Here is a 26,419-nt window from a genome sequence, read left to right as displayed (position 1 = left end):
ATCTGGTCAGTTTTTATGAGGAAAATCTATATTCACGGGGAAATTGGGTACAAGAATGAAATTGGATACAAGAAGTCAGCTGGGCAAAGGGGCTCAGCCCTGCAAAGCTCTTTTGTGTATCTACAAAACCCCAAATATGTAGGGTTGCAAGGTGCAGCTTTTATTAAATAAAGGCTTCTCCAGGATTCAGTAATCTCTAAACACAGGCATGTCAGGATAATAATTTTGAATTTTGTACCTGTATTTTTTTCTGAGCACCTGTGCTGTGGGGTTTAACTTGTGGCATGTTAAATAGGACTAGATGAACTTCAAATGATCCTTTTAAGATAAGCTACCTGAAATCCTAGTAATCTTTGGAAGATTTCAGGTAAGTCTAGGGACAAAACTGAAATTAATTATTTCCTTATTCTTTTTGCCATTCTTCACTTTGGTAGAGAAATGTTCCTCGGTCCTCAGTTTTACTGGAAGTAATTGCTTTTTCTTGAATATTTGGCATAGTTTAGTTGAAATTACTTTGCAAGGAACATATGTTGCAGAGTTTATATTTGTAGTTGGCTGATGCCTTATACCTGCCTATAAAAGCAAAACTGAAATCATGATGTGACATTTTATTTTCATATCCTATCTTTGTCTTGGGAATTTTAGTTGAGAATGTATACACAATTTGCTTTCTTTAGAAGTATTTAGCAATAAGAATTCTTATTCTGGATATTAACTTCAGATTCCCTGAAGACTGTTTTTATTGGCTTACACTTGTATTTTTATATGTACAATCAGTAAAATCAGACTTTTTCTCCTCTGTCTTCTGATACATGTTTCCCAACAGTTACAAATTCCCCCACTTCAGCATAATGCAGCTTTGCGGTATGCTTTTGGATGTACAAAGACTTCACTTTGCTATGGACAGCTTTCTTTCTTTGTACCTTGGTACAAGTATCACATACAATTATGATATCGTGTGTATGATTTAATGATAATAGCTCTATTCTGGTCACCTCATTGTGTCTCTTTCTTGTCCTGGCTCACTGGAACTGAAGGCTATGTTTTGGGGAAGACTGTGCTCAGATGGGCATCATTATCTTCAATTGATGTGATAGCCAAATGGTGGCTTCATTCACTTCACAAATCCATTGTGGTCCCAGAAGGTCCTTCAGCAACGGTGTCTCTGTGGGGCCCAGTAACCTCTCAAGCTGTACACTGAGATCCTGAACAAGAAGCTGATCTTGCACTGCCCTTCAGATTAAGTTATAGGACGACTTTTTTGCCTTTCTGATATTGTGGGGATTGGTGGAAAAACAGCAGAAAACTGTTATTACGCAAATGGTTCAGTGGTTTTCTCATTGCAGGATCACCACTAGGGATGGGAATAGCAGATAGGCTTTCTCCTTCCCTTGAGAACAAGCCAGGTCAGGTGGAAAGCTGTACAAGTAGTGGTTTGGGGTGTTAATGATGAGGGTAATTTTAAGGGCAAGTCTGGTCACAGAAATGAATTAATTCTATAACAAAGATGAACTTCAGGTAGTCCGTTTTGCTAAGTTATTGTAGGTAAGGCTTCTGAGAGAAGAAACTTCCAGAATTTTAATTCCTAAGAAAATAGTTCTTTTAAGAAGTTTTTTTTTTCAGCTGAGAACTAGTTACATGTGACACATTACCTGTCCTCCACGTGTCTCTAATGCAGACAGAGAAACGTGTGGCTCGTAGTCCAGAACATCTTTATAACAAAAGCATGGTGTAATGTGTAATGTGACACCAGCTGTATAAAATGTAGCCATTGGGATAATTTCATCCCAGTGGTCATGGTCAGAATTCTATAATTAAAAGACAAATAATAAAATTATCTGTTAAGAAAATGCCTATTATGACAATGTGAATGATTGTAGGTCAAATATAAGAAAACATAATTTATTCTGTTGCTATACTGATGGTCACAAATGATAACATTTACAGAGTACTACAGGCATGTTAGTATTCTTTCTGATAGTACAAATCTTGTATGATCTTCATATTCTTATCTTCAGACATGTTGCTGGCACTTCAACTAGTTGACATTTATCTTTTACAGAAATCTCAGCAATAAAGAGCATAGTGTCTAAACAAAAATACAATTACTGGAAAGTTTCAAGATGATTAGTGGCTCTTTTTGGTACTTAATCCAGGTAGAGGGCTTAAGCCTTGAAGTAGAGGGCTTAAGCCCTAAGTAAGAAAGTACTGTGAAAGTTGTTCTAATTAATCTCAGTAGGTTCATTGAAGCTATAGAAAGTAAGTTTAAACACTGAAATTTTAAGTAACATGAGCATTTCGTAATTAAGCCCTGGGTTAAATATCAGAGCATCTATTTTAATTCTTTGCAGTTATTTGCATTTAGATATTCTATAAATAAATTATTAAATACATTATTTAGTAAGTTCTGGCCCTCTGTTTGATTTGTGCAGCAGGTACAAAATGTGATGGCTTTAAATACACCTTAAAGTAGTTAATGATGTATAGTCATTAAAATCTCATTTTGTTTTCTATGTTTAACGTAGGATTCCTTGCTATGACCTTCTTAAAATTAATGGATAACTCTCCTGTGCATTAGGATTTGAGTATCACTGTTCTATGTATTTTCTGTAATAATTAATGCTGTGCCATCTGACACCAAGGCAGAACTGTGTTGTTACAGCTAATGAACTTTACACTTTAGAAAAGAAGTAGATTTCTGTGCATGTCCTAGAACTCTTTTTAAAAAAAAAAAAGAAAAAAAAACCTAAACTTGGAAATTATATCTTCAAATATTATTAGAAGTATAATATATATATGAATTCCATAATCTACAGAAATATTACTTGGAGAAAACATTATCTCTTTTTCTTTTCATTATTTAAATTGCAGCAGGACATGTATTTTATAAAAGAAGAAAACAGAATATGCCACTAATTTTCTTCCACAAATCTATTATTGCTTTGAGATAAAACTGAACCATGAGAAAAACTGTAAGTTCTTTATATTCTAATGATTGTGCTATATAAAATGTAGTGTTTTCAGCTGTAATAGATATTTCAAGCTTAAATAAAACAAGTTTCTGAATGCAGGTCAGCTGCTGACCCCACACAGTGTCAGCACTGACTGCAAAATTCTTCAGGAGCTGTGGCAGGAAGCTGCAGGATAGTCTAAATTTCATTTCTAGAGATCCTGGAGATTCCATCAGCAGGAGGATCAATATGATAAAAATATAGAAGATTAATTATTTGCTGTGTGACTGGTGTACATTTTAATTTTTTAAGTCATTAGTGAATAGAACTGTAGGACGGCATGTGGATGTAATAGGTACGGAGCATGCTCTTATCTCTGAAGTTTCATTGGAAGAGTCAGTGGGCATTGGACAGCATAAAAGCTGAGGACTGAGCAGGTATGTGGAAAACACAATTATTATGGTTAAGAAATTGAAGAGAAGACAGTTAATTGATTATTCTGAGTGCTAGGAACCTGGATAAGTAGCAAAATAAAAGGGAAAAATTCCATTTGTTGAAAGAAATTTAGTATATTTTTATCTTTACCTAAATTTAAGGTTTTGTCTAACTGGAACAGTATGTTCTGAGGTTATCACCTTCCAAATGTGTGACAAAGGCATAAATACCTAGGTTTAGAGTAAGTCATTCTAATCTTAGGTTCATAAATGCCTATGGAAGTATTAAAGTCCAGAGAGATGAAAAAAACAGAGGTGGAAAAAACCTTAGAGGCTCATCTATACATTAATGTTTTTCAACTGCGTCTCAGTCAATATTTAGGAAAAGGTGGGAAATATTGGAGTCCCTCCTGGGTCACCCAAAGTAGTTATGGAACAACAGCAGAAAAGATTAGTAGGTTGGCAGGGCTTTAAGAGTATCGATGTACATTTCCATGGAGAGAAAAGTTCCATTTTTCACAAAGCAAAATAGGAAGCATTATGTGGCAACAATATATTTCGCCTCTGTTAAACAAGGCCTTGATAGAAATGTTTCAGTAAATACCATAAGAAATAAAACGACAAAGCACCACTCATTGTCACCTGCTGGGGATTTTTCAGATGATAATTTTTGCAAGTAAAATCACGTAATGTAGTTAAAATGCTCCACTCTGGCTGTGTGTCTGCCTGCCCTCAAAGGAGCTGAAGCTCACCAGGCAAGTGGGATATAGGATACTGTTGGGGCGGGAACATCGCACCCCAACCAGCTGTTGTGTTTTTACCCAGAGATGGTGCGTAGACACACCCTTGGGTGTCAACTAATAGATAGACCCCACAAGCCACCGCTGTCTCTACCATGGGATTATGTCCATAACTTACATGTAGTTTGGTTTCTTGCTGATATTGATATCCCATTTGTGGTCTAGGCTATTCTGCCAGCCTAGTTGCAGGGCTTATGTAGGTGTGTAGTTGTCCACCTGGTGTGAGACATCACTGTAAGTTACAGAGTGGAAAAAAAAAAATCGGGTGCAGTGGCCTTACATGTAGTTGCTGTATTACAGTCTCATTTGAAAGGTGCAAATGAACCTGAAATACACCACATGGAGCATGACTGATTCAGCAGTAAGAAAGATTAAATTATATGATTAAGACATACTTTACTTCTGTATCTTCCATCAAGACCCACCAGTTTAGTACTAGTAAGGTATCACAGAAGAAAGTATATGGTAAGTCTATTGTTAGAGCATAAAATCATGTGGTTATTGTTTCAGCTGATTTTTGATTTTTGTCTGGAAATAATTTTTGTAAGTACTGAAAGGTAGCAAGGATTTGTATGAATAAGTGTGGTTTCTGACTAAAATATAGATTTTAAGTTTACTAAAAATTTGTCACCTTAGGGGACTTTTAACATAGTTTTCTTAATTGCTGAAAAACTAAATGAGAAATTTAAATATTATTAATAATGATTAGTGTACTGCCTATTTCTTACAGGATCCAACATAAGGAATTAAATTTTACTTAATACAAATAATAGAAATAACCTCCTGGGATTTTCCTTCTACTTCCATTTTAGGAATTATTTCAAAATCCTAGTAAACAAAGGGGTTTTATCTGTTTAATCTTGTAATTTTCTGAGGGACAACTGAGTGCTATTGTCTTGATCAAGAGCATATTGATCCTTTTCCAAAAGCTAGTATGTTACTTTTTTTCTGATTGCATATTTTTAAAAGTAAAAAAAAATAAATCTGAGACACCATCAGCCCACTTAGTTTCTGTACTGCTACTATTTGACAGCTACAATAAAATTAAATTATTACTAATTGCTTCTACACATAGATTTATTGAAGAATTACTATCTGAATAGCAGAAGACTTGTATTTCAATTAAAACCTCCAAAGCAGAAACCACATTTTCGTTACTGCCAATGCATTCTTATCAGTTACTAGAGCATTCAGCCAACTCTTAATCAGTTCACATTTTTTGAACTTTCCTATTTATGGGAGCTATTCATGGGGTAAAGGAGGGAGGATGATACATAGAAAGAATTATTCACCTCTAATCTCTACTGTAGAAAATCCTTGCATACAAGATAATTCCCTTTTTTAACTAGCGTATAGTTTGACTTCAGCCTAAAGGCGCGATAATTCGCTTTTTTGTTTGCTATCTGCAGCTCCACTGCTCTGTTCTATTAACATTAGAAACATGAGAAATATAGCTAACACAGTACTGGTCTTAAAGCCTAAGTCATCAAAAAGAAAAGGAAAGTGGCAATTTTACTTTTCCACCATTGTCACCATGAGAGGTGGCCACTAAGGCTGCATTATTTCAAGCAATGAAAGCCCAAGGGCATTTCAAGGTGTTCAGCCATTGAAAGTGTATCCATCCCTGTTTAACTGTAAGTCTGGATGAAAAGCCAGTGTATTTTGACTCACGCTGAAATGCGGACTCTCTATTTGTATGGCCAAAATGAAAAAGTGGAATCTGTCATTCCTTTCAGCATTTAGATATTCTAGCTGACCTAAGTCCAATTGCTTTTCATTCACTCATTAATAAAATATGGGACAGATGTGCTAGATTTACAAATTGCTGGAGAAGAAGATGGTGTTTGTAGACTGCCTTTCTTTTGCCCTCTTGCTGGATAAGAGAGATCTAAAGTTGAGTTATTTCCTCTGCCTACTCATTTTGAACACACAGCTTCCCTTGTGTCCGAAGCATGCTCTGTGTTTCTGTACGGAGCAGTATGGCTTCAGCTGCTCATGGTTACACCTCTGGCTTCTCTGAGATTTTAGAAGAAGGTGCTGCAAGAGGAGAGAGTGAGTGCTAACATTGTGGTTGTTTTCAGTAAAGCAGTAAGCCTCACACTGAGAGGACAGAGTATCCCATTTTAATCACCATATTCTATGCCTGAGATGAATTAAACTCCTTTTATGCAACCCACAAATACATACCCTCTTCAGTTTATCTGACAGTTATGGATGAACTACCAAGGCACTCCATGTTTAAGGGCATCACATCTAAAACCTCCCCATTGCCTGCAGTTCCCCATCAGGGCTCCTCCAGGCTCTGAGCTGCTGCTTCTGCAAGTGTGACTGCCAGCCAGGTCACACTTTGTGCCAGCTTTCCTCCTTTCTCAACAGCCACAAATACCAAAAACAGCAGGCAAAAACAAATTCTGACCTGCTGTCCTTCCTTCTCAGGTCCCATGCCAGAAGCTGACTTTTCCCAAGCCGCAAAGAAGGGGTGAAGTCTTCTGACTCTTTACTTGCCCTCTCTTACCTTCCTAGCCCTTTAAGGAAATCCACATTCTCTTGATGACTTGCTTACCTGGTGCTCATTGCAGCAACAAAGGCTTTTCACCTGCTCTCTGTAGGAATATGTTGGGAGGTTCCCTGAAAGAGTCAAGAATTTGGTTCTTGAAGAATTAAGCTCACAGTTATACTGAGACTTTTAATAGAAGATTGCAGGAGGATGCAGCTAGCAATTTACCATTCAGCACATACTCTGTGTTGGTGGGAGGAGTGGTAAGACTTCACTCAAAATGGAGGCTGATGTTGTGGAAAAAGGCTTCTCAGAAGTCAGCTGTCAGCTTGTCATTTGTCCATTATATACTTTGCAGATTTGACATGGTACATGAAGATTTTGTTACATCAGCAATGAGCTTTCAGCTGATCACTGATTTACAGTTGTGATTTATATACCCACTTACTAAGAGCTTGTTATATTTCCTCCTGAGTGTTGTTTCCTTCTTTAGTAAGTGGAAAATCACCATGACATAGGTAAAACAGTTTACAAAGGTAAATTTAGCATCTCTACGTTTAGCAGTGCTTACACATTGATTCCTCTTTTTATATAGAGAACATATTTTGGAAGTATTTCTTTGTAAGCTGTAAGCACGTACTTCTAATTATTGATACGGATGATTCAGTTTATTAACCCAGTTTATTGTCCCAGGACACATTTGTGGCTATGAAATATAAGCATTGGAAATAAAAGCAAGCTGTTCCAGTTTTCTTCACTTAAAAGTTTTTGTAGTGCTCTTGATTAAAGGCTATTTTAGGCATTAAGAGTTAAAAAGCTTTTTGGTAACTTTAAAAAGAAGTTATATTAAAGGTTAATACATTTTTCAATATTAACTTTAGAAGAAAGTTCGATTAGGGCAAAATTCCAGCTTCTCCGCTTGGGTTTGCAAGGGAAATACAAAGCCATTTTATTTTTCATTGTAGTTTTAATTGGCTAAGAATTGCCAGCAAGTACTTCATCTCTTCATTGTTTGTGCAAAACACAATTCTTTGCACAAAAAACACCAACAAACCCAAACCCCACCAAAACAAAATGCATTACGACTGAAGCAGAGTTGATTTTCAGCTATTTGCAAGGGAATTATCCAAATTGTGGATTCAGCAGACTTTCCTTCTTCTTTTGCTTCCAGGTGTGTTGCTTGTTCGCACAGTCCTTAACACAGAGTGCATGCTAACTTTACCAGGCTCTGCTCACTGATGTCTAAAATTATGTCTGCTCACTAAAAAAAATGTCCAGAAAGTTCATCAAAAAATGAATTTATGTTTTGGTGTCTTAATTTACTTATATTTTATGGTATTGCATTATTATTTTTTTTCTATTGGGCTTACTGCACCACAGGGATGACTGAGAATCTGCTGTGTAAATTCCTTTATCTAGTTACATTGTAGTGACTGAATTGCTGCATTTTGCCAAATACATTTACTTGTATTTGTCGTATTTGACACAGCAATGTCATATGTGTTGGGTGATTCTCCTTTACCAGAAAGTTGCTCCATCTTAAGTAAATTGGTCTTCTGAACTGCTGATACATGGTCAGTGCCTTAGATAGGCACTATTGTCTCTCTAAACTAACACTAGTTCTTCTTTTTTGACATTTTAGTATTAAAAGGAAAGAAGGAGGAAAGAAAAAGAGTATAATAATAATAATAAATCAAAGATTTTCGACTTATCAGGACTTATTATTATTATTATTATTTTTAATCTTTCTGGTAGATGAGTGGCAGTTTATTGCCCTTCAGATTCTTCCATGTGTTTTTCAGTTTTATTTCTTGTATTGCTACTCATTCTAACACTCTCTGTTCCATGGAAAGGAAAGGTAGGCACTGGAGAAGTTCACTAGGGATGCACAGACACCCCGCAGAGCACCTGCAGAAGAATCAAAACAGGGATGATTTCCCATGGCTTTCAACAGAAGAGATAACCTTCCCGTGCAAAGTCACAGCAGCAAACATAGGACAAATGGGATTATGTCTAGGTGAGCATTTACTTGGTTTCAAACACCAGAAACTGGAAGTTAAGAGACTATAGGGTAGGATTTAAAGAGCAATGGTGTACAAAATAGAGTAAATTCAGAAAAAATGAAATGTGTGCATATAGCTAACTGTAACCTTATACTTTATAAGAATCTGAATCTTTCTTCGATATTAAATACTTTCTTCTAATAATTTTGACTAGTTCACCAAGAGCTGACCATTTCTGGATGCATGTATTACAGACAACAAAGCCAAGTGTCTTTGCTGAATCATGACAGTAAATCCATCCTACTGGAAAACGAATTAAGAGTGATTTTGGCCTTCTGTCCTGTGCAGAGGAGGAAATGCTTGAAGAGATGTTTCAAATATACAGGAGACCATCTGTGACTTATCTAAAGAGCTGCAAACTCTCTTAGTTTGAAATGTGGCCTGGGAAACAACATTGAAGAGGACCTTAGCCAACTCAGCATGCACACAGTAGGTTCAGCGCTTCAAACACAATTCCAGTGCACGTAGCCCAGAGCATGTAGAACTGCTGTGACTGGAATCAGGGTTTTGTAGCAGGCTTTCTTATATATCTGACTAACCGGTGTAGATAAATACCTGCAGAGGTTTTATTCTTTATTCTTGTTTATTCTACTACTTCAAGGTAGTCCATCAAAATGACTAACCTTTTTGGTGAAAACTCACAGAATTGCTGGCCCAATAGTTTATAGTATTTTATTGGCCAGAAAAACACCGTTATTTGAGGCCTCTGCTTAATGTGCAAAACACTGGATTGCACATTTTGCTAGCAACCTTTTCCTGAATAGCTTTAGCAGGAGAGTTTAATGGGCTGTATTTTAATTCTGAGCTGCTTTTGTTGGTCCAAGTATCTTCTTTTGTTAAGCAAATCACTCGAAAGCCAGATGAGCATGGATACTTGTGTTGAAGCAGGGATGGCCAACAATTTTCAGTCAGCAAGCTGGGCTGAAGTGGCAAAGGTCTTGTGGTTTGCAAATGCTGCTATAAAAAATAAATAAATAAATAAACACTAAAAAACCCCACCAACCAACAAACAACAACAACAAAAAAAAGGATTTTATGTTCATTGTCAGCCATGCCTTTAAGCGTATTTGATGGACATTACAAAAGGTCTAAGCAGAGATGCTTTATGGCTTTGAATTTTTCCTATAAAAAGGAAATATATCTGAAAATGGGATAGATCATTGCCTGTGTAATTGTCCCCTTTTCCTGCTGTATCTCACCACATGCTGCTATGCACTTGAAGTAGTTCTTTACTACATTTTTCACATGTGGATGTTCATAGGGATGTCTGTGCTAATAATTGAGAGGAATTAAGTTCCTCAAAGGTTACGTGGAGGTAAGATTTGTTGCTGAGCTTGTTTTTGATTGTCCCATCCAGTTTAATCACAGAATCACAGAATCTTAGTGGTTTGAAGGGACCTCTGAGATCATCGAGTCCAACCACAAAAAAAAAGAAAAAAAAAAAAAAAAAAAAAAAAAAAAAAAAAAAAAACCTCAAATCATCAATATTTAATAACATCTTAATTATTTGATGTTTACTCTGAAATGCCAATTCAAGTTTACACAGCCAGGAAGAAAAGGGATTATTGATAAAACTTGATTATTACAAGAACTTTCATCAATTGTGTAAATTTGCCTCAAAGAAAGAAAAATACAGCCTTTGGGGATACCCAGGAGAGCTGAAATGAAGTGAACAAGAAATAATTAAAGGGCCGGCGGCTGGGGCACTCACCCGGCATTTCCGGTGATGTCAGCGGGGTCGCTGAGGTGGGGGACGGGAGGCGGAACCAGCACGTCAGAAGCGAACAAATTAATTTGATCCCGTAACTCGCTGTAAATCCAAAATTTAAATACTTCGCAGAATCATAGAATCGCCTAGGTTGGAAGGGACCTTTAAGATCATGTAGTCCAACCATAATAAAAAAAAAAAACCAACCAAAAAAAAAAAAACCACACCACACCAAACGCCCACCAAATGTAACATTATACATCATTAGAGCTGGATGGAGAAAAACAGTGATTGCTAAATTTGCAAAAAATATTGCTTCATTCAAGTCTAGACTTCTGGGCATTCATCTTAAAATGTCTAAACAGGCTACAGAAGTAGTGACCCCTGGCAGATCTGCAAAATGAGAAGCTGAAATGCTTATCTCTGTTTTCTTTGCTTTTTTCCAGAGATTCCACCAAATTATGTGTTTTTTTCAAATATAGTGTTAAGTCACACCAAAATAACAGAATTCTGAAAGCTCATTTTTAGGTTTACTCAAAATAGATTAAAACCACCATTCTGAATGCCTAGGAAAAAGACTAATACTGATATTTCTGATAAACCAATATTTCTGTCTCTTAAATATCGGTTGGCTATGGTTTGTTATATTCAGAGTAGTAGATAAGTGGGAATAAGACAGCTGTTAAGTAGGTTTTAAGAGAGAATGCACAGAGGTATCTCTTATTTTATATACAGGTATTAGGAGAAGCTGTTGAAAAAGAAGCTGGCATCACTTAAAATGAAAGTTTGACTTGAACTGCTGTATATTTGCAGAAGTTTTAGCTTCATGTATGTTTGTTTTTATTATCTAGAAACCAAGTACCTTCTAGTCGAGTATGTACCACTTCACTAATCAGAGCTGTTTACATTGATTGTATTTGAACATTCCCAGAAAATACACGGTGCTTTCCATTAGGAGATTCTTTCGTACATCTTCAATGTAAATGTCTTGTCAGGTTGATCTCTTTCATGCATATTGTTACTGAAAGTCTAAGGCATGTGGAGATGCTAGGAAATTTGTTTACAGTTAGCCATGGCTATTTGGGTTTTTTTTCACCTCCAGTCTAAGAATTTATTCTGTTACATGTTTACAACATATTTTGTTCTTTCCACTCAATTTCTTCCCGATACCACGATTTCCTGTGGAGCTCAAGAAAATAGCTGGTTAAGTCTTGCTAAACTAATGTGTAGAACTTTCAATATTTTAATTTGAGAGTGTATGAAGTCTCAAACAGTAGATATGACCCTTCCTACTGTGCCTTGTAATGGAAAAGGTCTGCAGCTGGTGGTCAGGAGGTATTCAGTAGGCCGCTGAAGTGCAGAGACTTATAATAAACACTGTTCCATTGATGCATGGCCTCAGGGCCTCTCTTGCACCTCTTTCTTGCAGACTTCTGCCCAAGATTCAGCTGAGAGCTACTCAGTAACTTCTAGCAGCTAAAAATTCTTAGCTACTTCCCAGTGTCCAGAACCACCGCAGAAAACCCATTTCTTTTGTAAAGAAAAAATTTGAATTTGAGTATGTTGACTAGCCAGAATAGTAATGAATCATTGTGGGCTTTTAGTCAGATTGGCATGGTTAGGGAGAATAGGATAATGTAGTTTCAATAATCTCCATATCTCTGCTGGCAGTGAAAATATTTTTTTTTTCTTATGTGGCAAAATACTTGCGCCAAATGATAAAGGAAAAAGTAGATCCTGTAAAGCATTTGTTAACAAACAACATGTTGTCAGCTAGAATCATAAATTATTTCATCCTTCAATAGGTAAACCTGCAGAAGGCTGCGCCAAAGTATTTAGAGATATTTTCTGATGTCTTTTAAATCCTTTTGGCTTGCGAAGTAGGCCTAATCCTACAATGCTGCTGAGCTGCTTGAGTAATTTGAAATAGATGAAAGATCAGTAAATGTCAAAAGAAGCAGAAATATTGATAGTTACATTGTCTCCTACATGGTTCCTTTCACCCATATACTTAAAAAAAAAAAACAAAACAGCAAGTGGAGGGCTGCCAGCTCACTTATCATCTTCCTTGCTTCAGGCTGAATGAGAAAAGGTTATACCTGTCAACTGGAAGATGTACTCTGGGGAGAATGGTTTTCAAACCATTCACGTGTCACTTTAAGACATGTAATTGTACAAAAACCTCTAAACTCTAAAATTTGAAACATTAAGACTCAAAGTTCTTAAATAATAGCAGATGCATGTCCTTTTAAGCATTTAACTGTTCTGTGTGAACTTTCATTTGTTGTGAGACTAATGACTGACTAATAAAAGGTTTTACTGGCTAATAAAATGTTTCTTCCATTGGCATGTAGATAATGCCATATACTCCAACAGATTCTTTTTATTTGGTGAGTGTAACTTCACAAGTATTTGTATTTTCATCCTGTTTTCTGTTATATAGTCAGCTTCAGGAATTGACTAGTTTAAAAGTAAACCACAGGAATTCTGAATTTTTGCAGAAAAAACACTGACACATAAGGAATATGAGGTGGCAGTGTCTTTTCTAACCTGTCAGACCTTCTGACTCTTAGTTTCTGCCAACAACTAGAATGTAAGAAGGCAGTGATGGCAAGGTCCTTAGGTTAACCAAAGACGAAATAGCTACGGCATTGATAGAAAACCTCCTGGCACTAAACACTGGATGTGACATTCTTTGGCAACTCATTACAAATGCAAAGCTACTTCATACTGAATATTTTTGTTTCATTATTTGCTTCCTATGACACTGACTATATTAAATTAGATAGATAAACTTTGTAACCAACTGCCCAAGTGTGTTACTAATATTTCACTAATCATTAGAAGTAGAAAGTTACTTCTGTAAGGGACTTAACTGTCTTTTGCATCTCTCTCTTTTCCTAACCTTTGTTCTACACGTTGCATTTGACACAGATGTGCATTCCAGCTAAATAATATTTGCTTTGACTCAGCATGAAAAGGAGGGCCAAAATAAAGGCAGAAAGATTAAAACAGTATCACATGTTATCTACCTTTTATGTTTAAAAGCCTATTTTTAAACCAAAAAAGTGCAATAAAAATGAATAGGTGGGTTCCCTGGACTATATTGTTTTCCATGTCACTGTAGAAGATTCTCTTTGCACATCTCTTTGCGCATCACATGCAGAGCTTCAATTTGGGAAAGTGGCAGTAGGACTGAGGTTTACCTAGCCCTGCATCCCCACCCCTCTAATATTCAGCAAAGGGATGCTGCAAGAAGCAAGTTTTTGTTTACCTCTAGCAATGTTGAGTTTATTTGTTTCTCTTTTTTTCAAGAATGTAGAAAGCCTTCAACAGCCATCAAAACTCTTGGTTTAATGTTTATGCTTGTCAGTTCTGTGTTTCAGAATATTTACTTTCTGAAAAGATGAAGTAGAAATCTGTGGAGAGTGAAAGGGACGGAGTCAAGTAAAGTGCTGTTAACTTGTAACATGTAGATTAAAAGCATTGCTCCGATCTCAAAGGAAATTGGTAGCCAAACTAGAAACTCAACCCAAATTTCTTTTTGTATATTTAAGTGCCTCATATGTGAGGTTAGCTTTATGTTTTAGTTATTGTCCACTGAATGCTTGGTATAAATTATTTCAGTAATCCCTCCAATCCTTTTTGTATTATAAAACCTTATAGTTAAACAATTGATATCTACTGTTGAATGACCATCACCAGACATAGAAGTGGCTGTCAGTACATCAAATTCATTTTCACAGTATCACTAGCATGTCTTTTCTAGGGCTGTAACTAAGCTGAAGTATGACTACTTCTGTATAGACAGTTTTCTCGTTGGTAGCTCAGCAACTGCTGTTGGTATAACTGCAGTGGCCACTTGAACTGTAGCTTTGGATGTGTCCTTGCAAACTGCAGTCTCACCATTTGCAACCCTGTGGATGTTGTCCAAGGTCTGTCCTGTAGCTAACCCAACTCAGTAGAATAAAGACAGAATTAATATATATATGTACATTATATGTACACATACGTAGGATATATAAATAATGCATAAATATATATATAAAAATATGTTCTATTACAGCCATTGGTAAGCAAGCATTTAAGTGTACTTGGCCTTGATTTTTAGGCAAGTCTACATCAAAAGCATAACTGTCAATTAAAATTGGGAATGCCTTGTTCCTTAGAAATGACAGATAGCTGGAATTTTATTTTATATCACACTCTAGCACAAAAAGCTGATTTCGTCTTCTTGATCATTTCTTGCTTTTTCTGCGCGTGTTGGTCAAATACAAGATAAAATGTAGTCCAAAGCTATTGTTTATGAGAAAATGTAGGCTCTTGACTTCGATGGTGTCAAGGCATCACCTGGTAGCTTTGGTTGCCTAGATTTCAGCTGTGTTGCAAACTAGTGTTATCAAAAAACCAAAACAAAAAACAAACAAAATCAAAAAAAAAACAAAAAAACCCCACTTAATTTCATGTTCTCAGTCCTGCAGTCCTCAGTTGCTTCTCCTAAATCTGCGCTGTTTGGGACATTACTGAGAAAAGCACCACAGCAATTTGGCCAGCCGTTCATAAGTAACAAACATGGGAAATATAATTATGAGTTTCTTATATTGACAAGCCTGACGTTCCTGACATTCATTGCGTGCTTCTGCTACCATTGATATTTCATTATAAGAAAATTACTTTTGAGTAGTTCTCAAAGCCAATATTCTGGTGGTCTCATTTTGTTGTGCAATCACACAAAGGCAGTAAACTTGTACAAATACATTATATAAGCAGTATGAGTTCAGTTTGAAAAGTGTATTCAATAAATGCTTTCATCATATACTCTCTGACTTCATTTACAGATTTGTATTAAGAGTTATCTTTATAGAACTATACATAGAACTGATTTTAGAGACAGCTCCAGAGATCTCAAACCTCGAACAACAAAGGACTTGCTAATCACATTAGGGAAGTGTTGTTAGGGGAGGTTAGCAAAATGATAAGAATAATACTACTGTAGAAGCTAATACATGCTGTCAACATATAAATGCATTATAGTGTGTAAAGAAAAAAAATAGATATTTTGATTTTTCATGCCATTTGCAATCTCTTTCTAAGCTTTGAGAGAAAAACTTTCAATAAGCAATTGGGAATTCTTGTTTGCTCATTGGCAAGTAAATTATTTACGGACTGAAACAGTAGGATGAGGTAATCACTCATAAGTGTTCTGAGGCTTCTGAGAAAAACAACAAATTACAAAGAAATGTGGTGGTGGATTTGTTAACATTCTGTGTTGTTTAGATTTGGTTGTTTCAGTTTTTACAGAGAAAGATGTCTCAGTGCTAATCCACAGAACACCACAATGCCAACATTGGCTTATATAGTTAAAATATTGATGGAAAAATGAAATGCTTACTAAAAACATTACTTTTGCATTCAGCAGAATTCCTTTAATGATAAAACATGTAGGATTTTATCTGAAGTGTTCTGGCTTCTGACTGAAGCTCTCTGTCTTCTGAAATCCATTATTTAAATTTATACCTAAAAAAAATACAATCTGGTCATAAAGGGGATTTCTTGGACAAAAGCAACAAGCCAAAAAAAAAAAACAACCCACTACAAAAGCATTCCCTTCCCTTTCAATAATTCTTTCTTTTATTGAAGAAATTAGCATAATAATATATCTTATATGAAAGGACTAAAAAACCTGAAGTAATATAATATCTGAATTTAAATATTTCTGTGTCTTTCAGGTATAACTGAGTAACTGAAACAGACGTCATTACTATTTAAAAAAAATCTAGAAAATAGATGCACTATGTTTAGGAGAATTTATTACTATGTGATTTTTTTAAATTATTTTTATTTTTGCCTAAGGAACATTTGTTAAACTCTGAAATATGTGAGTACAGCCAGTAGTTTGGCATGTGCTCTGACTGCCATTGTACTTATGACAGGTAACAACATCACATGTCCAATAGCCATCCCGTAGGTCTGAGGTGAAAGGCTGGTTCCCCTCAGTAGCCTTTTCCCTTAATATTTTCCATCTTCAGTGTTCTGCATAGCACCCTGTGTGGTGGCACTCTGGTCATGACCATAATAAGGTGGAGGATGTCATGGTAAAGTGGATGGACCAACTTTCAGTTTTTAAGAAAACTGTGACAAACAGAAAGAAGCAGAAGGGAGTAGATCTTTTTTGGGTAATACTGGCATAGAAGTAAAATATATTTTTTTATTATAGAAGTATTTATGTGGTTTTGAATAGGGAAAACCAATTACATTGGTTCCTCTGAGTGACTGGTTTTTTTGTAACAAGATACTGAAACTGTAGAAGGAAGAGAATGACCCAGTGATGCTGCCAAAGTAAGGAAAGGGAGGAGAAGGGATGTGAGTAAACAAAACAGTCTCTCATTAATTGTCTGAACTCTAACTCCCTATTAAAGGCAGGATTTTACAATATGAGGATGTTGATAAGGTATGGTGTAATAACGGGATTTTGTAATGATTAATTCAATGTAGTGATTTGAATGTAAAGCCTTGCTGTCAAAATAGTAAAAGCTATAGATTTAAGAAATAGACAGTTCAGGATAGGTATCTGTAACTAGTAGACACGTTTTTTTCAATGACTGGCCTGTTTTCTCTCTGTGCCTCTCTTCTTCATGTGCACAATAATGATTTGTAATTATAGGGGGATTTCGGAGGTGGCAAAAGGAACTGCTTCTTCTGTTTTTAATGCAGGCATTGCCATCTTCTGAATTTTTCACCGAGCAAACTTAACCATAATCTTCTAATTTGAACAAATTCTTTATTAATGTAGAGAAGTGCATCAGATTTTTCACAGTGGTGCAATTTGTGCTTTTTAGCAGAGATATCATAAAGAAACAAAAGGCGGGCTTTTCTTCTCTGGTAGAATGTTGAGGAAATGAATGTGGATGTCATGGTTGTATGACTGGGAATGAATCAAATTGTGTGGGTTGACAACTGAATTAGAGAGATGCTAGAGGAATCCAGGTATACGTGATATTCCTCTTACTGGTTTTGTGGGCATGATACTGAATATGAATTGTAGCCCAGAGGAAAAGAAAAAATAATATATTGATTTTCATGCCTGCAGATGCTCAGCACTGTATTGTGAGGAATGGCAGTTTTCTGACAGAAAACAAATACTATTTGTATTATTTCTATTATTATTAACTATTATTATTTATTATCATAATTATTACTTTTACATATATGTTTGTTGTACCATATCCATACATTTTCCTGAGCATTAAGGTCAAGGGCAATACCATGGGTTTTTTGTGATTTTTGTTAGATATTAATAGACAGGAATCATTAGCCCAAATGTAATTTAATGTAATTGAAGCCTGAATCTGTGACAGCTGAAAAAGGGTTGTGTGTTTCTAATGATATGAAGACTGTTGACAGTTTAAAAATAAGGTACTAAGAGATGTTTAAGATACTCATCTTCTTCATTAATAATGTGAGCCAAACCCTAAATAGTTGATTAGGAGAACAATTTCCTTCCAGGCTGATTTTATCATAAATTTATTATACCATTTTTGCTAGACTGTTGTTATATTGGGCCACTGTTACAATCCTGACTGTTAAGTAAGTTTCCCTGAATAATTGATACTTTGTTTTCATTGTGGGGAAAAAAAAAATAAAAAGGGCTCACAGCTACAAACCTCAGATTCCTTTTTGGTTCTTTTTTCCTGGGACAGTGCATGCTTACTTTCAAGATTTCTGTGTGACTGGTGTTTCCTTTTCAAGCTTGTGTGATCACTGTGAATCACTTACTCCATGTAGCATCAGCTGCATGATGTGTAGAGGGACCCTCTCTTTGAAAATCCAGCCCCGCGCTGGCAGTCGAGGTGCTAAGGGGAGCTGTGCTTCCATACCAATCACTTCCAAATCAGCTTTACCCACCTCGTGTGCTGCCAATATCTCTTTCTCAGTTGGAGTATAGTGGGCTTTGAATCTTCTGTGTCTCTGACTCCAAAACCCTCGGGCTCAACCTTGAGTCTCCCCTGGTGCTTTCTGCCAGAGGCTCCAGGTAGGCCCACTAGGCTGTGGTGTAGGACACAATTTTGGTGGTGAGCCCTGTGTGGACTGGCCCCAGAGCTACTGCACAAACTGTTTCCTGTTTGATATGTTCAAATGCTTCTCGTTGGTCAGGGCCCCATTTAAAATTTTTCTCCTTATAGGTCACTTGATAGAGTGAGTTTACAATCAGACTGTAATTTGGAATATGCATCCTCCAAAAACCCCAATGCCTGAGAAAGCTTGTGTTTCCTTTTTACTAGTTAGTGGAGCTACTGTTTTGTTGATCACATTCAGTGGGATCTGATGGCCTCTGTCTTGCCATTTCATTCCTAAGAGCTGGATCTCCTGTGCAGGTCCCTTGGCCTTACCCTGGTTTATGGCAAAACTGGCTCTCAGAAGGGTTTGGATTATTTTGTTTTCTTCCCTTTCTCAAAAACATTTGCTATGTTGCCCCACACAATGATGTCTTCAATGTATTGCAGGTGTTCCAGAGCTTCACCCTGTTCGAGTGCAGTCTGGAACTGCATTGCCATGCAGTCCATGGCAAATGGTGAGGCTGTGTTTCCACCCCTGGGGCAGTCAATTCCATGTGAATTGGCTGCCACTCCAAGTGAAAGCAAACTGTGGCCTGTGCTGTGCTGCCAAAGGGAGTGAGAAAAACATATTTGCAGTATCTGTTGTGGCATACAATTTAGCTGCCTTTGACTCCAGTTGGTATTGAAGTTCTAGGATGCCTGGCATGGCAGCACTTAGGGGCGGTATGACTTCGTTCGGGCAATGGTAGTCTGCCATTAGTCTCCACTCTCCATTAGACTTTCATACTGGCCACATAGGACTGTTAAATGGTCAGCAAGTCTTGCTGATTGCTCCTTGGCTCTCCAGTCAATGAATTAGTTTATGGATGGGAATCAGGGAGTCTTGGTTGGTGCAATGTTGTCATTGATGCACTGTTGTGACAGTGATCAGCACCTGTTGTTCTTCAACCTTCAGCAACCCCAAAATAGCAGGGTTCTCTGAGAGACTCGGCAAGGTAGACAACTGGTTAATTTCTTCATTCTCCACAGCACGTATACTAAAAGCCTACCAGTACCCTTTTGTATCTTTGGAATACCTTGTCCTGAGGTGTTCTATGCCAAGGATGCACAGAGCCTCTGGGCCAGTCACAATGAGATGCTTTTGCCACTCATTCCTGATTAGGCTCGTGTCAGCTTCCAATACAGTCAGCTGTTGGGATCCCCCAGTCGCTCCAGAAATACAGATGTCTTCTGCCCCTTTATAGTTTGATGGCATCAGTACACTGTGCACCAGTGACTACTAGAGCCTTATACTCCTGTGGGTCTGATGTTCCAGGTCATCAAATCCACAGAGTCCAGTAAACCCAGTTGTCCCTTTCCTCCACCTGGCTGGGGGAAGGGCCCCTCTAGTTCTGACTGTAGTATCCAGCATCAACAGTCTGACTGTAGGAAGTAGAAAGACTTTCTTCATATTGCTGGAGTTGGGTGGCTATTGCATCCACCGCTGGTGCCTCTGCATCTCTCCATCTCGTTGTTGCCAATGTGCTGGCATATGATGATGGTGTGCTTTGTAGAAACTTTTACCATATGGGTCAGATATATCGGACTTCATCTGGATCTGTGGTTGACTGCAGGTCAACACAGTAAATCAGGTCCTGCAAAGCTAATTCCTTCAGGTACTGGGTACCTCTCTCCATGATGGTCCACTTACCTGGGTAACATATATCTTCCTTGAAGGGAAACCTTTCCTTGGTGGCTAAATGAACCCACCTCCAGAGGTTGAGAGTTTGTGGGGTTTTTTCCAGTCACCTTGTCAATACCCCCTTCCCTAGCCAGAGGGAAGCCAGAGATCCCACCTCTACCTTCTAAGTCCAAGCTACTGGCCCCATTATACCAGCATTGGAGCAGCCAGGTGACAGTTTATTTGCCTGGGTGATGGCTGAAATCTTTTCATCTTGGAATAATTACAAACACCTTCTGGTCCAACAATCGGACTGGGACCTAACAATCTCACATGTCTCCCAGGGATGAGTTTTGGGGGGTTAGCTCTGGCTCTTCATCCAGCTCTCATGATGACCCTGGCTCATCTTCATCCTTTCCAAAGTGAACTGATTTTTTTGTGTATCTCTTCTACTGTATAGGGGCAACTGATACCAGCACAGGTTGGTTCTCTGGTCCAGTAGCTGCAGTGCCTGTTGCGGGGGTTGGAGTAGCTACAGTGCTTGTCACAGCAGTCAGAGTAGCTGCAGCACTCATCATAGGTGTTGGAATAGCCAGAGTGCTTGTAGTGGGGGTTGGAGTAGCCACAGTGCTCATCATGGGGGTTGGAATAGTGTGCCCACATACACACTGGTGCTTAGCCCTTAGCAAGATCAAATCCTGAAACACATTCAAAAAATTTAGCAGTAGGAGCCCACTGGTTTGAGCATCCCAAGGGTATTCAAAGTACTCAAACACTGCCGTAATTAACCTGGAGGAGAAGGGGGAGGTTCCCCCCATGGATTGGCTCTCCAAGGGGAAAAGGTGAAAAATGCAATTGCTAAAGGTTTCTGCTAAGCTCCCAAAGTACAAAGATGCTGCCATTTCGCCTTGTCCGTTGTTCTTAATCATTAACAAGTATAGCCATAACACACCCAATTTCATCATATCATTTTGCAAAATGATAATCTTAAGCCACTTCCCAGGGGTGATAAACAGCATAACAAGGCCTAGATTCATAAAACAAATGGCAAAGAAGTAATTTTCCTGTGCCCTGCAGTATGTAGCTCTGGGTGTAAATTACCAACACTGGAAGAGGAAATTCTCATTCTTTTCCTGAGGAAGTGCGAATTTAATCATTTAACCTAGTGCCCTAGCTACCAACAGGTAAGTATCCCAAGGTGTCTCTTTTTGATACTGTTTTATTTTACCTAATAAACACAGTAAGGAAAATCAGTGAGTCAACACTAGATTGGAGCATTTTTGTTTTTCACTGACTCTAGGACTATTATTGTGTTTTACACAAATTAAAGCAGTTTCACAAAAGGGAATGTTAAAGACACAAAATTTCTCTGTAGTATTTTAGTGATTAGGAAACTTACCTGTCAGGTGAGTAACTTCTGCTGAATTCGCTTTCTATTTAATTTGAAAGCAGGCATTAGAATCTGGATTCTGAGGTTAAATCAGACTTGACTTCTTAGAGGATTTTTCAAATGCTTAATGTATAGTTCTTTAGTTTTAAGATGTCAGGAGTTCTTGTTTCATTTTGTGCCCTAAAGTATATTGTTAAGCTTAATTATTATGTTATATAGATTAAGAATAATAATCTTCTTTAAAAGAACAATAGAAAATATTATAAAATAATCATAATTTCATTATCCCCATGTACTCCAAGACCCAGGATCAGTTTCTCAGGTGGTGCAATGTAATATGATTCCAAAGACACCATTAAATTAAACCCATTTACCCCAGCAGAGAACCAAGGCTGGTATCAACAATAGTACAACTATAAAGGTCAAGTTTCAAAATATTGTAATTCTTTTAACTCTTACATGACAAATGGAATGATCATTCAAAATTCTTTTTTATTTACTATGAACTTTGTCTATTTAAAGAAGCATTTGTATAACTTTGTGCTTGTCTTCTTTTATTTTTAACAGCACCTTCAGGCTTGAAGGAGTATCTATATCTGGAGGCACGTCAGTTAATTTCTTGCATATCAGATTCATCATTGTGACTTCTTGCAGGCCAGATCTGAGAAGTAATCAGGAACCTGACCCTCCTCGGAGAATGGAAAAGCCCTTCAAGTCAGAGCACAACTGATCATGAGTGTAATCTGCATTGAATCATTTTTCTCAGATCTGACAGCTACACATTGAGTCCTGGCAAAAGCCACAGCCTTAAATTCCATTTAGTGGGAAAGAAGAAAAAAGAGGACTAAATGTCTTGCCCCGTTGCAGAAACTGCTCTCTCCAAGCCTGACATTTGAGTTCTGTGCTGAGCAACCAGTGTAACAAACAATGGGTTTTTCATGGGTCCAGCCAGCATCCAAAAATATTTCAATATGTAGCCAAAAGGAGTAATGAAGTACTTAGGTGACAGCAGAAAATGAATACATTTACTGTAACAGAGCAATGTTACTGTCTGTGGGAAAACAAGACCTCTGTCATCCCTTGTACATATTCAAAGCCATACAGGAACAAGGCATCAGTGACATTAAATTGATTAAAAGGATGCTGTCTCCTGTCCTCCACCCAACTTTGAAGAAGTTCAGCTGTTAGAGATTGCATCTCAATGCACTTCCAGTATTTGCACTGTCACTTCCATTCAGGGTAATGATGTGCGCCACCATTTGCACAGATGGCCCCAGGAGATGTTTGACCACCACAAGCTATATTTTGCCGGGGCTCCAAAAGGAATTAAAAAATTAGGACTGAAGAAAAACATTTGCGCTCTTTTTCACAATGGGGATCTCTTCACAGAAAGGACTACGGTCCTTTCTTTGGTTTAAATAAATACATACATATACATACATATATATATATGTATATATATGAAAAAGCATCAACATGATAAGGTGTATTTAAAAAGGGGATATAATCTTTTTTAATAGCATCCATTTTTTATCATATTAGCAGCCAAGAAATTTAGTCCATTGAATTACACATCCAAAATGTTCCTATTGAACATTGACATTTAGTCCCAGTTACTGTTAAATAAGTCATTTGTAATATGTATTTGACATAAATTTTTTCTAGCCATTTGTCTATACTTCATGGAGAAATCTAACAGACAAGCAGCATTTTTCGTTTATTTTTCTAAATAAATGTGTTGTTTATATTATTTGCAGTCACTCATTTTGGCTGTTTTTCATTATCTCCAAAAATGATTTAAAGACAGAACCAAAACACAGGAATTGTTTGTTCTTATTAAGCTATAATGATTTGCTGACCGAAAGCTTTAATATAAATACTGTAATTTGTAAAATGATTAAGTATATTTATACAGGCAAATATGTATGGAAAACAAGAGGAGGTATTTTAACTCTTAATTTCAGAACATAGTTTATTTTAATATCCACATAAAGAAATCTAAAGTTATAATGGGATAGATTTTTTATTATCAGTGGGTTTTAGCAAGTGAAGATTTGAATGTTTAAGAATTAAAGGAATGTACTCTAATAATGGTGGTTTCCCAGAATTACACAGAGACCTTTTGACAGCTGTCTCATTTTATTCAAACTGGTTTAGGTTTTTTGGGTTTGGTCTTTTTTGATGTGCGTGTGTGTTAGGCCTTTTTCGGTTTTTTTTGTTTATTTTAAGATACTGACAAGGCCATGAAGTTGATACTATTTGATCACAAGCAATTTGAGAAGCTAGCAAATAAGAGGTTGTTTCATAGAACAATCTGCAGTTTACAGTTAAGAACAGTTGTTGTTATCCATCTACTGCAGTGTTTTGTTATTGAATTATTGAACATTTTAATGCTAGAGCTGTTTTGAATAAAAATATATTTTTCCTTTTTTCTTAGTCCATTAGCCTGTGTGTAATTTTAAGAGAAAAGTAAAGCACGTGATTCCCAGTTCACTTAATCATTAATCTTAAATCCAGTCATATGTATCTGATTTAAAAAGCTGAATGGGTTTTTCTTTATATTCATTTTTTTTATGGAACCTATTAAGTGCTCACTAACAGAAAAATGATCTTTCAAAAACAAAAAAATGGAAAATTCAAGCCTTTTTTAATCTGTGAGTTAACTTTGTAAAGGGCAGATATTTTAAAAAAGTGTTGCTCTTCTCTAATGTGTTAACTAGTGTATGCGTGTGTATTTGTGTGTGTGTGCACGCATGCGCACCCTTACCTGCTGATGAATGAAATGCCATCTCTGCTGAAGTAAGTGCCACAAGTCCTGCTACTGGAAAAGATGCTCATGTTATTGTATTGTTTGGAGAAAGACCTGAGCTCTGTCTTTGTTTGTGACTCTGAAGCCATAAATAGCTTTTACAGTTTGTCAGGAAATCACAAAATGAACTAATTAAGTGAATGTTAGCCTCCCTAATTTGGCAAGACTTGGGATCATCTCACGGTTTTACTCTTTTTTTAAACAAAGTTAGTGTTCAGTTTCCATTGGTGCAATGGATAAATGAAACCTTTGTATTTGTTAAAGAATGATGGCTGTGTTTTGTTCCCACACTTTTTAGCTTATGGTTGGCTTACAGTCTTTTAACTGTGATTTTGTTTCTCTGTCATTAGAATCACATATTTGGGCATAAAACTTGCATGGGCTTGGTTTTGCTCCCTCTTTGGATAACCTGTGTTTCAAAATCGGAGAGCTTACTCTTTGAGACTAATATTCAGAGTTGTTTAAAGAAGGGACGTTATCAAAACAATAAGAAAATTTCAGAATGACAATTTGAGCACTTCCATTATTATCTAACATTAATACTTGGAAAAGCTCTTATTTTTGTGAACAGAATGCATTCATCTATATTTGAAAATAGCCCAATAAAAATATAGTGAAATAATTTGTAACTACTTGCAAATACTTTTATGCTATGCTGAGTTCTAGATCAGCTTGTGTGTTTAATTTTTATTGTATAAAAAGCACCTGAATCAATGACAATTTTCTTCAGAAAAATACAACAGAGATGAAAAAAAAATTACCTGGTCCAAGGAGTGGTTTTACACATTTTTGTGTGTAGTGCAAAAAAAAAAAATCATCATATACCAACATATAGGCCTAATTTAAGTGACAAACGTAGTTGGAAAAGGACACTGCAAATCATGGTTCTCATCAATCATACACTGTTGTTTACAGCTCTGCATTAGCTGGGGTTTTATGCTTGGAAAGTAAATTTCAGTCCGTGTGCACACACATGCACTCACATGTATTTAATGGTGTCACTGGGGTAAATCCAAATTTCTTTATTTTTGTAGATATAAATAATTAGATCTCTTGGTAAATACTCAATATTGTGATATAAATTGAGCTAATGTCAGTATATTATGCAGATACTCCTCTGAGATAACACTTCAACACAGAATAATTAAACTCAACTGGGATTTCAGAAATTGTTGGCAAATAATTAGCACTGAATACTTTTTCATAAAGTTTAAAACTAGAGGAGACAATTAGATTATCTCCTTAAACAACAAAAATTGGGTGTTTTTTACATTCCCTTAGGCTAAATTTTTTGACAAGACCAGAAGAACTTTTTTGATTAAGGTCACATTATGGTGACTGATGGGTCTTTTTGTAGGATTATGGGTGTTGTATATGTAAGAAGTCCCTGCAGAAGTGGTTCTAGAATAATGCAGTGTTTCATTATCTGACATCTGAAAAACAACCAATATGCCTGAAATGATGAGATGTGTAAACCAAAAAGCTGACAGTTCTGGATCTGTCTACAAGACATATTTTCAACACTTGAACTTTTTTAAAGACAAGTGGTGTGGTTTGGGCCACCATCATTCATGAAAAAAAACAGGGATATGTTAAAATAGCTATTTTTTAAAGTGGAAGGAAAAGATCTGGTGGTCACTGTGGTGTTATAAAAGTGTCCCTCTCCTGATACAATTGTCCCAAGTGTCACATGGCATGAATATCCCCAAGGGACAGATTTTTTTCTCAGATGGGATACATGTTCAGCCCATAGGAAGACTGTCCAATACCGTTGTAAATAAAACCTGTCCACAAGATAACCATGCCAGTTTTGGTGTGGGAGGATGTTGCCTGGGGAGGGATGGAAGGAGGGCAGCCATTGCCCTGCCTGGGGGCCCCTTCTGAAGGTAGGAGGCTGTTACTCAGGCATCTGGCAAACTCAGAGCCCATTAGGGGCAGCTGTACAGAAACACGCCTGCTGTCTATGAGGTAGCACATGCTATGTGGTATCAGGGCCATCTGCTAGCCAGTGGTAAGGAGCAGTCAGGTAACATGGCCTTCTGGGTGTCTG

At 36.9% G+C, this 26,419-nt stretch overlaps 1 protein-coding gene across 4 annotated transcripts in view; it reads left to right on the top strand.

The window, feature by feature from the left end:
* The window catches only part of PRR16 (proline rich 16), a 187,134-nt gene that overhangs the window by 141,492 nt on the left and 19,223 nt on the right, over positions 1-26,419 (top strand). For 3 of the 4 annotated variants that reach the window (XM_014953455.1, XM_014953457.1, XM_014953458.1), the window contains one exon: positions 22,128-23,996. The gene's annotated coding sequence lies outside the window, so the exon portion shown is untranslated. Of the gene's footprint in view, positions 1-22,127; positions 23,997-26,419 lie in introns of those variants that run through there. The other variant, XM_014953456.1, reaches the window with a different exon arrangement.

This window comes from Calidris pugnax, unplaced genomic scaffold (assembly GCF_001431845.1).
Source record: "Calidris pugnax isolate Ruff unplaced genomic scaffold, ASM143184v1 scaffold209, whole genome shotgun sequence".
NCBI classification, from domain to species: Eukaryota; Metazoa; Chordata; class Aves; order Charadriiformes; family Scolopacidae; genus Calidris; species Calidris pugnax.
The sequence above is the reverse complement of the archived record's forward strand: the minus strand, read 5'-3'. Positions and strand labels throughout refer to the sequence as shown.